Here is an 11178-nt window from a genome sequence, read left to right as displayed (position 1 = left end):
ATATAAAACAAAAAGAAATGAAAAATATTCTATGATGGATGCCTAATTTTATTTATTATAATAACTATTTCTTATTAAGACCTACCCAGGATAGCTTCGTCTATCAATATGTCCATTTAACGGGTGGTCAACCTTTTAAAGCTCGCGGGCCACAGCTAACGATTGACATAACTTGGCGGGCCGTAGGTAGTCTCCCGCCACCCTCACACACACCTACATGCAATACTTGTAACAAACAAGCAAGCAACAAAACCAGTGGAAAAAAATCTGGCTTACATTTTTAGTGTGATTTCTGGGGCTTGCACTTTTCTGATGTAAACCTTCATTACATACTCTGGTGACACATGAGGCAAAGTGATTTACCTTTCTCTTCTATGAAGAAATACTTCAGAGACCAATCTGATTTAAAGTTTCTGCCGTCATCAGAAACTTTCCTTTTCTTCGCAGGTTTCGAATTCGATGCCATGTTGGTTGTTATTTCAAACAAAATCAAGCACACAGGAGAAAGAATATCCTAACTTTATTTGTTGTACACTGTACATCTCATTAAACGCAGTGTAAAGGGAATGGGACTATCCAGTTTACGTTTAAGATTCATGAGAAAATTCAATGGCGGGAGAAAAGGGTGGTAATTGTTTCAAGACAAATATGTCATTTCAAACATATTTCTCGATTCACAATATTTGTATATTTACAAAACGTTATTAACACGGCGAGTGATGTTAATGTTGTTAATGTAAGGTAATGAAAGGGAATTTGAGGAGTTTTGTATCAACCAAGTAACGAGTCAATATGTTGTGAATGATGAAAACAAATTATGGAAATAAAGATAGCTGTGTGTAAATGTTTTACCCTATTTCATCGCTGCTATGCGGGCCGCATTCCATTTTTGAGCTATTTTTATTATTACTTTATCAATGCTTCGCGGGCCGCACCAGAACGCGGGCCGCGGGTTGGCCACCTGTTTTATATAGAGCATGGATACAGCTGGGTATTATTTACAATTAAATTTAGATTATATTTTCATGAATATTTATTTCCTTCACAAAATTCCCTAAAAGTACAGGGATTGAAACCTAAAAGGACGAAACAAATTTATATATAACCAGTACTTTTTTTTAAATCACACGAATAATATATATCTGTCTATATATATATACTGTATATTTTACTAAAGGCGTCATTAGAGGGACATTTGGAGTAAAAAAAAAATAGTCATTAAGTAGACATTGTCATTAGGAGGACAATTTGGTGCCCTCTTAACGTTTTTTACGTTTTATTTCTCATGGAAGGCCCAGTTTTGTTATATATCTCTCTCTATATAATAGTTTTACTAAAAGCGTCATTGGAAGGACATTGGGAGTGAAAAAATGAGTCATTAAGTAGACATTAGGGTTAGAGTTATGGTTAGGGTTAGGTTTAGGGTTAGGGTTAGGTTTAGGGTTAGGTTTTAGGGTTAGGGTTAGGGTGGGTGAGGGTTAGGGTTAGGATTTGTATGATGTCCACTTAATGTACCATGTAGGGATATATATATATAACTATACTTATGAAGAACTTAATTCCAAAAGGAGCTAAATCCAATTTTGATGAAAATTGAGTTATATATATATATATATATACTTAGATTTGGTCTATACCTCCGTACAGTGCTCAATGCTTATGGGCAGAGCAATATATATATATATATATATATATATATATATATATATATATAGGATTATCCAAAATTGAATTGTTTGTTACATTAATCAATTAGACCAAGCTGTGAGGAAGTTTAGTAGAAATTATTTATCTAAATTAAAGGAGGTACTGGCATAGTACTTTTTTCCGAGAGGCGAAGAACCTCGAAAGATATTTATTTTCCACTAAATAATACTTTCGAACTAAATGCTCGGTATATGTGTTTAATAACTCTTCTTTATTGCAGGTGGCAAGGTTATGAGCAGTCCATTCAAGGACTCGCTCAGCGGGTCACTTGTCTACGCTTTAGAATTTGACACAAATGTGGTCAATGAACAGTGAGCAAACGCAGGAGTGCCTCCAAATACACCCAAAGGAATCCGTGTACAATTATCGTGCCACGGTTTATTGATGGTACAAAGCTCACAAATTTAAAGATTGAATCTGGTGTCGCCGAAGCCACTGGCCCGTCTCCGTGCAATGGGGATCTTCGATTTAAGCTACACAACCGTAATTGTATCGCGCCCTCTCGCATTTATATATATATATATGTATGCATAAATATAGTTCTAAACGCATCATTAGACGAACATTCGGAGTCATAGAGTCAGTCATTAAAGTAGACATTGTCATTATGAGGACAATCTCGTGTCCTCTTGACGTGTGCACGTTTTATTTCTCATAGAAGGCCTATTTTTTTAATATACTTCTGTCTCTATATTGGCCTATATAATTTTACTTAAGGCGTCATTAGACGGACAATTGAAGTGAAAAAGGTGAATCATTAGGTAGTCTTTGTCATTAGGAGGACAATAATTATACAGACAAGTTTCAGGGTTAGTGTTAGGGTTAGGGTTAGGGGTTAAGGTTGGAACCTGTAACTTACAAGCATAGCTTTTACCATAGGCCTCTCAATGTTTCACTCTTCTTTTGGGGTTTAATGTTTTAATTTATGCATTCAAACAAACTTATTTCAGGTACTCTCTTTCTTTTTTGTATATGTTTGTTTAAAGAATTCACATTTATTTGTTCCATTTACTTTGTGAAATCATTGCAAACTGTTTAAGAAATGTCAAAAATGAAATAATAAACCGAAACTGAAAATGAAACATACTACACCAGCTTCACACGAAATGTATTAAATGTTGCCATGGTGGATTGACTATTGAATACAATGGCTGTTCATCGCATTGAATCAACTTATTTCGCTTCAGTAGCGATGATTAATCATTTGCATCATCTGAGCAACATTCACGGAACCATGGTTAGTACAAGTATACATATAGAGTATACATGTTCATTTTTATTTAAATTGTAAGGATTCTTTATTAAACATATTCAAAAAGTCTCCTGAAAGATAAGGTTGTAAAACAGTTATCTTAACATCACATTTCATTTCTATATTTATATCGATATTCATCTGATCAACTTGCGACAATACAAGGAAATAGTCTCATGATAATGCTTAAATGATTGCTTATTGGACAATAGGAAATGATGAATTGTAATTATTTTAGTATTCGTTTAAAAATTAGTCAACGTTGATTTTGAGTATCGCGGACTCAAACGTGTTATGAGAGTTTCTCTTTTACGAAAGGTGTTAACAGAAAAAAGTTATTTTTCCCTACATTTAGACTAAAGTGTTTAATACATGTAGCGACGCTTTATGGTTTCATGTGATTGAAGAACAAAACTACAGACCATTAAATAAAAATTAGAACTTCGAAAAAAGCAGCACGATTCTGAATATTTTTGCCATTAACATATCTTGCTCAGAGAGAGAGAGAGAGAGAAAAAAAGAGAAAGGGGGACAACGACACAACCTGGTCGAAGCACGTCAGAGACACTCCTCCGTGATAATGAAAGAAAATAAACATGAAGGCTGGGGAGAGAATGAGGAACAGGAGGAGAAGGAAAGAGAAAGAGAGAGAATTATTCATACAAAAATGAAAAGCAGACATGACGTAGTCAAGAATCTGGACGATTTAATTGTTGAACAATCTCCACAAATGTAACGCGATCTTCCTCTACTTTCTGCAAGCCGAAGATTTTGCGTGATATCCTCAAAACCTTACGCCAGATGAAACTATTCGTGGATCACGCCATCTTCGGCTAACACCATGTAGGGGATGGGATCGAGAAATCGCGAAATAGTAAAATAACACTGTCCAGATTCTGGACTAATTACATAATGGTTGAGTGTGGGTTTTTTATTATATTTATTCGGATTATCTATGGTCAATAAAATGTTTAACTTTTTTTTCTTAATTAAACGTATCAATTTCCTCTACATTTGTTTACTTTACTTACTTACTTACTTTACTTTAATCCATCGATGTTGGTAGGACAGAGCCTGTTCATCGATCGATTGAATTCCTTTGCATCAATACTTATGTTTGTTGTGGTTTCGTGTCGAGGTGTGTGTGTGGAGGGTGGAATAGTTCTGCATTCTTCTATTTACTTACTTTCAAAGTCATATACTGAAGGTGATTTCTTCCAATAGTTATCGAGTTTGTTTTTGAAGGCATTTACAGATGGGGCATTAATAACCACTTCTTCAGATAGGCTATTCCATGTGTCCACTACTCTATTCGAGAAAAAGAATTTCCTGATGTAGAGATGTGAAAATGTCTTCTCTAGTTTCAGAGTATGGCCTCGTATTCTGTTTTCTTTGCATAAATGTAGTAGGTTTGTCTGAGTGGTGTATAAGCCATGGAGGTACTTGTAAACGTCAATCATATCTCCTCTCTTTCTGCGATGGGCAAGAGACGGTAGCTTCAGGTATCTCAGACGTGTTTCGTATGGAAGATTTTTCAGTCTAGGTACCATCTTTGTAGCTCTTCGTTGGACGCTTTCAATTATCTTCTGTTCACCTATCCTATATGGTGACCATGCAGCTTGTCCGTACTCCAAGACAGACCTTACAAGGCCTATGTACAAGAGTTTTAAAGTGTCCGTGTCCATGTTTGCGAATGATCTTCGTATCACCCCCAGTAGCCTGTTAGACCTGGATATAACATGGGAGATGTGGTCTTTGAAGGTCAGCTTAGAATCGACAAGCACACCAAGATCCCTTTCCACTTTAGATTCTTTCAGGATTGTAGTTTCATTGCCATTCTTCATGCGATAATTATAACTTGAGGGGGACCTGCCAATTTTCAACACAGTACACTTCTCTGGGTGAAAACTAAGCTGCCATGTATCTGACCATTCCTGCATCTTTATCAGATCATCCTGCAATTCCTGGGAATCTTCGTCGGTGTCACATCTGGCATACAGTTTCGTGTTCTCTGCAAAAAGCTTAATTCTGGACTCTACGAAATCAGGAAGATCGTTAATAGATCAGGAATAACAGCGGCCAGAGTACACTCCCTTGCGGAATTCCACTCAGCACTGATGACCATTCCGACCGTTGACCCTTCCTTCACTACTATACGCTGTCTCCTTCCAACTAAGAATGCTTTGATCCATCCCAGTGTCTCAACCTGGATGCCAAAAGTTTCAACTTTCCGCAGCAATCGATAATGGGGTACTGAATCAAAAGCTTTCATAAAGTCCATGTGAATTGCATCAATGTTACCTCCCTCTTCTAAAATATGTGTCCAGTCGTTGAGTACTTCCAACAGATGAGTGGTACAGGAACGACCAGCAACGAAGCCATGTTGGTGTCCAGACAACATCTCATTTGTTGATAGGTGTTTGATGATGTGCTTTCTCACCATGCACTCAAATATCTTGCACACAACGCATGTAAGACTCACTGGTCTATAGTTTCTGGTTTCTTGCTTGTTTCCTTTTTTGAAAATGGGTGTAACATTAGCTGATTTCCAGTCCAAGGGTAATTCTCCCTTTTCTAAGCTCAATTTGAACAAGAGTGAAAGTGGCACATCAAGAACGCCTGCCAACCTTTGCAGTAAACGTGGATGCAATCCATCAGGTCCTTGAGACTTATTTGGTTTCAGATTCCTTAGCAACTCGAACACGTCTGATGGTACGACAGCAAAGCTTGTTAATGCTGATTCAAAGTCAATTTCAGGAGGAGTCGGCATATTCTGCAAATCTTCGCGGGTGAACACACTAATAAAGAAGTCTTGCAGTACTTGGGCTTTTTCTATGTCTGTTTCAGTAGTGGTTCCATCCGACTTAATATGACTGCCGATACTTTCTCGAGCGGTGGTTTTAGTCTTAACGTATGACCAGAAGGCTTTGGGATTTTCCTTGACTCCAGATGCTATATCTTTCTCCAATCTTCGAACTGCCTTCTTGCACCTCCTTTTAACTTGGTTGCTTGCTCGGGTGTACATTTTGCGGTCCTCTTCTGTCTTAGTCCGTCGCCATCTTCTGTAAAGCTGGTGCTTCTTTTTGACATTTGCCAATGTGGCTGAGTCCATCCATGGTTTCTTACATTGACCTTTTCTGATGTTTTTTTTTTTGAGTGTATCTGTCTGAAACCTCTAGCACCTTATCTCTAAAGAAATTCCAAGCATTGTCCATAGTTTTGGAGGAAAATTCGCCTTTCCAGTCAATTTTGCTTAGTTTCTCTCCCATACTGTCATAGTCTGCCTTAGCATAGAGATACTTCACAGTATTTTCTTTTTCATTGATTTGTCCTCCTCTGATATGAAAAATCAGAGTGCAGTGGTCGCTCTTGCCTATTTCTGCTGTTGTTTCAATGAATGGTATCATGTCCTCTTCGCTTGTAAACACAAGGTCTAATACATTTACATACAAAAGCGATGTCTAATTGGTTGGTGCTGATGCTGTATAAGAAATGCATCTCTTGTTGCCTCTAGGAATTTGCTGGCAGGATGATTCAATCCTTTGTTGTATGATTCTGTCTCCCAGTCTATTTCAGGAAAGTTGAAATCCCCTAGGAGGAGTTTGTCACATTTTCCACAGACACCAAATTGTTTAACCAATGTACACAACTCATCATTTGCTGCCTCGGTACTTCCTGGGCTTCTATAAACTAGACCAATAAGAAGTTTTTTTTTAGTTTGACATTGAAATCTCTGTAACACTGCATCCTTAAAGGCATGATTTGTCATTCTGGTAGATTTTTCCGCTTTCAGAGAAAGACTTACATACAGGCAAATTCCTCGGCCATGTTCCTGGAGGTTGTGGAAAAGTTCTAATCCCTCCAATTGTATTTCACTCTGCATTACTTCATAACGAGAGTTTTTTGGCTTTACTTCTGTGATTCCAACAATCTGAGGGTTGTGCAAGGTGATAAGTGCTTCCAATTCATTTCTTTTGTTCGGTAGCGTATCTGCATTGGTGTATATACATTTCAAGTTGTGCTGTGCTGGTGCTGAGTAAAAATCACGATCTGTGACAACTATGCGAGGTCTGGGAAGTTCTGCTTGCTCTGCAGATCCACTACTGGCTGAATCCCTTCTTCCTGAAATGTTTTGTTGGATTCTTGCAGTTGGAAATTGCTGGCAGTGTCTGGGTAGTTCCCTATGTTGACAACCTTCCCATTTCTTCTTATCCACTTGGCATGAAAATCCCCTTGCTCTGTTGAAGCTGCCTTTTTTGCCTGCCATATCTTTCTCAAGTTGTTTTCCTCATCACGCTGGAGAGGAGTTAGATCCTTTCTAAGGACTATATCCTTTGTTTCGCTGCAGTTTTTCAGTTTATGGGCAGCCTTCAGAATAGTGCCCCTCTGGTTTTCCGATATAACGCTAAGACGCAGTGGTCTGGGCTTAGATGAAGCTTTTTCTCGATCGTACGGTCCAAGGCGCCTACAGTCCGTAATTTCAACAGCGGTCACATCAATCTGGGTAAGGATAGCCTGTACTAACTCTGTTTCCTCTTTCTTTCTCATCATTCCATCAGCACTGTCACTTTCATTTACACTGAAAGCAATGAAGTTGAGCTTCCTTTCTTCTCTTGCCTCTAGCTCTGAGACATATGAGTCAAGCTTTTTATCAATAGACTTCTGTAGATTTGTTTTTAGTTCATGGAGTTCTGTCTGTACATCAGATAGTTCTTTACGAAGTGATTCAACCACTTCATTGTCTGCTTTCTTTTCCATTTCATTTGATAGACTTTTGAATTTAGTTGTAAATAACTCAAGAGCTTTGTCCAGCTTAGACTCTATGCTGCTAAGCCTGGTCATATCTTTTGAATCCAGGGCCTGGGTTTGGATCTGCGGCTGCTGTGGAGCCTGCTTTAAACAAGTTAAACACCTCCACTGGATTTCGGGTTTGCAAAGCATTTTCTTTTCAGTCTTAGTATATGGTAGACAGTTGAAGCACATCCATCCTTGGCAAGAGCTACAATGTAGCATGTCAATTTTACGCGTTGCCTCATTATAGATAGTTCTGCATGGTCCAATACAAGGAGTTTGAGTATTGTTGAACTGTGTCTGACTACTATCAATCCCACTGTCCGCCAAAATTACATCTGCAGAGACATCACAACCACCAGTTGCCATCTTGAGTTGGAACTTCTATCTATAATCTAGATCTATCAGATCAAATTGAACTTGGTAGTCTGCAGTGTCCATTTGGGACCAGACTAGTATCTATCGTTTGGGACTAATTTGCTGTATTATCAGGCAGCAGAGTGGAAAATCCTTTACAGGAGCAGTGTCAGAGACAATTGATTCCACTACAGAGTTTTCCAGAATGATGACATCATAGCAGAAACCTTTGCATGCAATTCCTAAATGTAAACTATAGTAACACAGAAACTTACAGATGGGGCTGAAGTAACTTCCATGCAAAAACTGACTGTAGCCACTGTATTTCCAGAGCTGAGATTCACTATTTTCCTCTTGGCTATATGGAAAATCCTTCACAATCTGCTTGATCCAACATATAATCACTAAGAATAATCACCAAACACCTACAAATCTTGCCTGATGTCAATGATATTTAGAGACATTATTCCACAAAAAATCCTGATCTGAAGCACACACACACACCAGTTGTTCATCCAAGGAAGTTGTACTTCCTTGTCAAATTGTATCGTGTCCTTTTACCACTAATTGGTTGTTATGAATGGGGAGTCAGTTCAACCAAATTGTTGACAACTTGTCTGGTAATCATTGAAGGGTAATTCAACCCTTGGTATAATTTTTTTTGTGGTATGAAAGCAGAACAAATTACGCACACAAAATAGCGGAAGTTTGAAATAAATCGGACCAATGGGAAGAAAACTATGACTGTTTGAAAAAATGTGATCGCTAAAGCGAATCTCAAATTGGCAATTTGGTCGGTGGACTTTGACTAAGTTATGGACAACTGCCCTGTTTGCTGAGTTCACAAATATAAATAGTCCTTGTTTTTTCTCCTTTGAGCCTTTTACCTTCAGGCACTTCATTAAATATTTCAACATAATTGCAACTATTTTCAAACAAATTAACCAGAAGTCAATTTCAAAAGCATTGTGCGTCATTTATTTATTTATTCCTTTATATATTCCGTTTTATTTAAACAGGGTAGCCCGTCAGTAATCACAGTACTGTTTTCCAGGGGGCCCTGTACACAAATGCAAAATATATGAAGAAACAAACTACTTGAACAATATAAACATCATGGAAAACATCAATACATAGTAACATATAACAGAAAAATGAGTAAAGAATAAGAGTGAATAATGAAACAAAGCCGAAGTAAGAATGATAAAGTTCAATGAGCAATCACAAGATCTGGCATCACAAGAACTATATCATTCATACACTGGGCTTTGAAACAAGAATCCACTCCACAGAAAAGAGACAAACGTCACAGAACACAGAGCAGAGATTTGTGGCTACCGCTCAGGGCGCACTACATCCACTACGTCTGTGCGTCATTTATTGAAACGTGCGAAGATGACAATCACGCATTACTTATTCCAAACATGATTTCGATGGGACATACAATAAGGTTATGGAAATTCCCCTGTGTAGCGACGGGAAGGAAATTGGCGTTACGTCAAAAGTTCGCTCTGAACATTTTCCTGTTAAAGGGCCCCTGCCATCCAACCAAATACAAGTTGATTCTTCTTCTTCTTCTTCTTCTTCAAAATAATCTGCCTCCTTCACTGTTGAAGATTCTTGCAGATGTGTGCGAGTGCATGTGTGAGGCATGTATTCATATGGTGTGTAGTCCTGCTAACGGTTCCAGGACACCTACCCCTTGGACATCCACCCCGGATAACCACCCCCAGTCAACTACCCCTAGGACAACTACCCCCTAGGGCAACTACCCTCTAGGACGAATATCCCCGGGATAACTACCCCCAGACAACTACCCTAGGACAACTACCCCCAGGAAAACTACCCCTGGACAACTACCCCCTAGGATAACTATTACCTGGCAACTACCCCCTAAACAACTACACTCGGGAGTAGTTGACCTAGAGGATGGTTGTCGGAGGGGGTAGTTGTCGGGGGGTAGTTGTCCTAGGGGGTATAGTCTGGGGGTAGCTTTCCGGGGGTAATTATCCTGGGGTAGTTGTCCTAGAGGGTGGTTGTCCTAGGGTATACTTGACTGGGGGTGGTTATCCGGGGGTGGATGTCCAGAGGAGGGAGGGGGGGGGGGGAGGTGTCCGGATATGCCTGCTTTGTTATGTAACTTCTGAATGCGTTTAAATGATTTTTTTTCTTCTTCTTCTTCTTCGAACTTGCTAAGTTCCACCCTAAAAAGCCTCCAGATCTCATTCCTCTTGTGACATTATATGTCAGTCATCAATGAGCTAACTTGAGAAAGTGGTATGTAACTTTGCCGAAGTAGACTATATGTTACAATGCAACAAACAATAACAATATACGTATTGCTATGTTAGACATGTCAGACTAAACAGTCGGCTTGTATATAGACAATGGTATGTAATTTTCCCCAGGTCAGCACACGCTTAATTGCATGCTTTTATACATGTACAATCCACCATTATTGCCTTTGTCTTCCTGGTGATGCTACAGCATGTCTGACAAATTTCAAATTTTGTGTTGCTATTGTATAAACTTTTGTAATAACAAAAATATTTATTTTTATTTCGTTTATTTCTATTTCCAACAAAATAATTAAATTACATGGGATTGCATTGTTCAAAGTTAAACAATGAAACCCATAGGAAAATAAAAAGTATGGGGCAGACCTGCTGCAGCAGATCTGCGGCAAAGAGTTTGCCGAAGTATGCGACAGAAAGAATTTAGCTGCAGACTTGCCGCATACCAGTATGCCACAGGAACAATCTGCGGCAGATCTGCGGCAGGATGAAACTTTGCTCCAGACTTGCCGCATACCAGTATGCCGCAGGAAAAGTCTGCGGCAGATCTGCGGCAGAATGAAACTTTGATCCAGACTCGTCGCATACAAGTATGCCGCAGGAACAGTCTGCGGCAGAATGAAACTTTGCTCCAAACTCGCGGCATACCAGTATGCCACAGGAGCAGTCTGCGGCAGATCTGCCACAGAAAAGTGGGAAATTATACAGTCCGCAGCAAGGCTAGAGGCGGCCATTTTGGAGGATAAGAGGAGACTGAGGAATTAACGGACTGTTCAA

This window comes from Strongylocentrotus purpuratus, unplaced genomic scaffold (assembly GCF_000002235.5).
Source record: "Strongylocentrotus purpuratus isolate Spur 01 unplaced genomic scaffold, Spur_5.0 spur5_scaffold_18, whole genome shotgun sequence".
Taxonomy (NCBI): Eukaryota; Metazoa; Echinodermata; class Echinoidea; order Camarodonta; family Strongylocentrotidae; genus Strongylocentrotus; species Strongylocentrotus purpuratus.
This window is presented reverse-complemented; position numbering follows the sequence as displayed.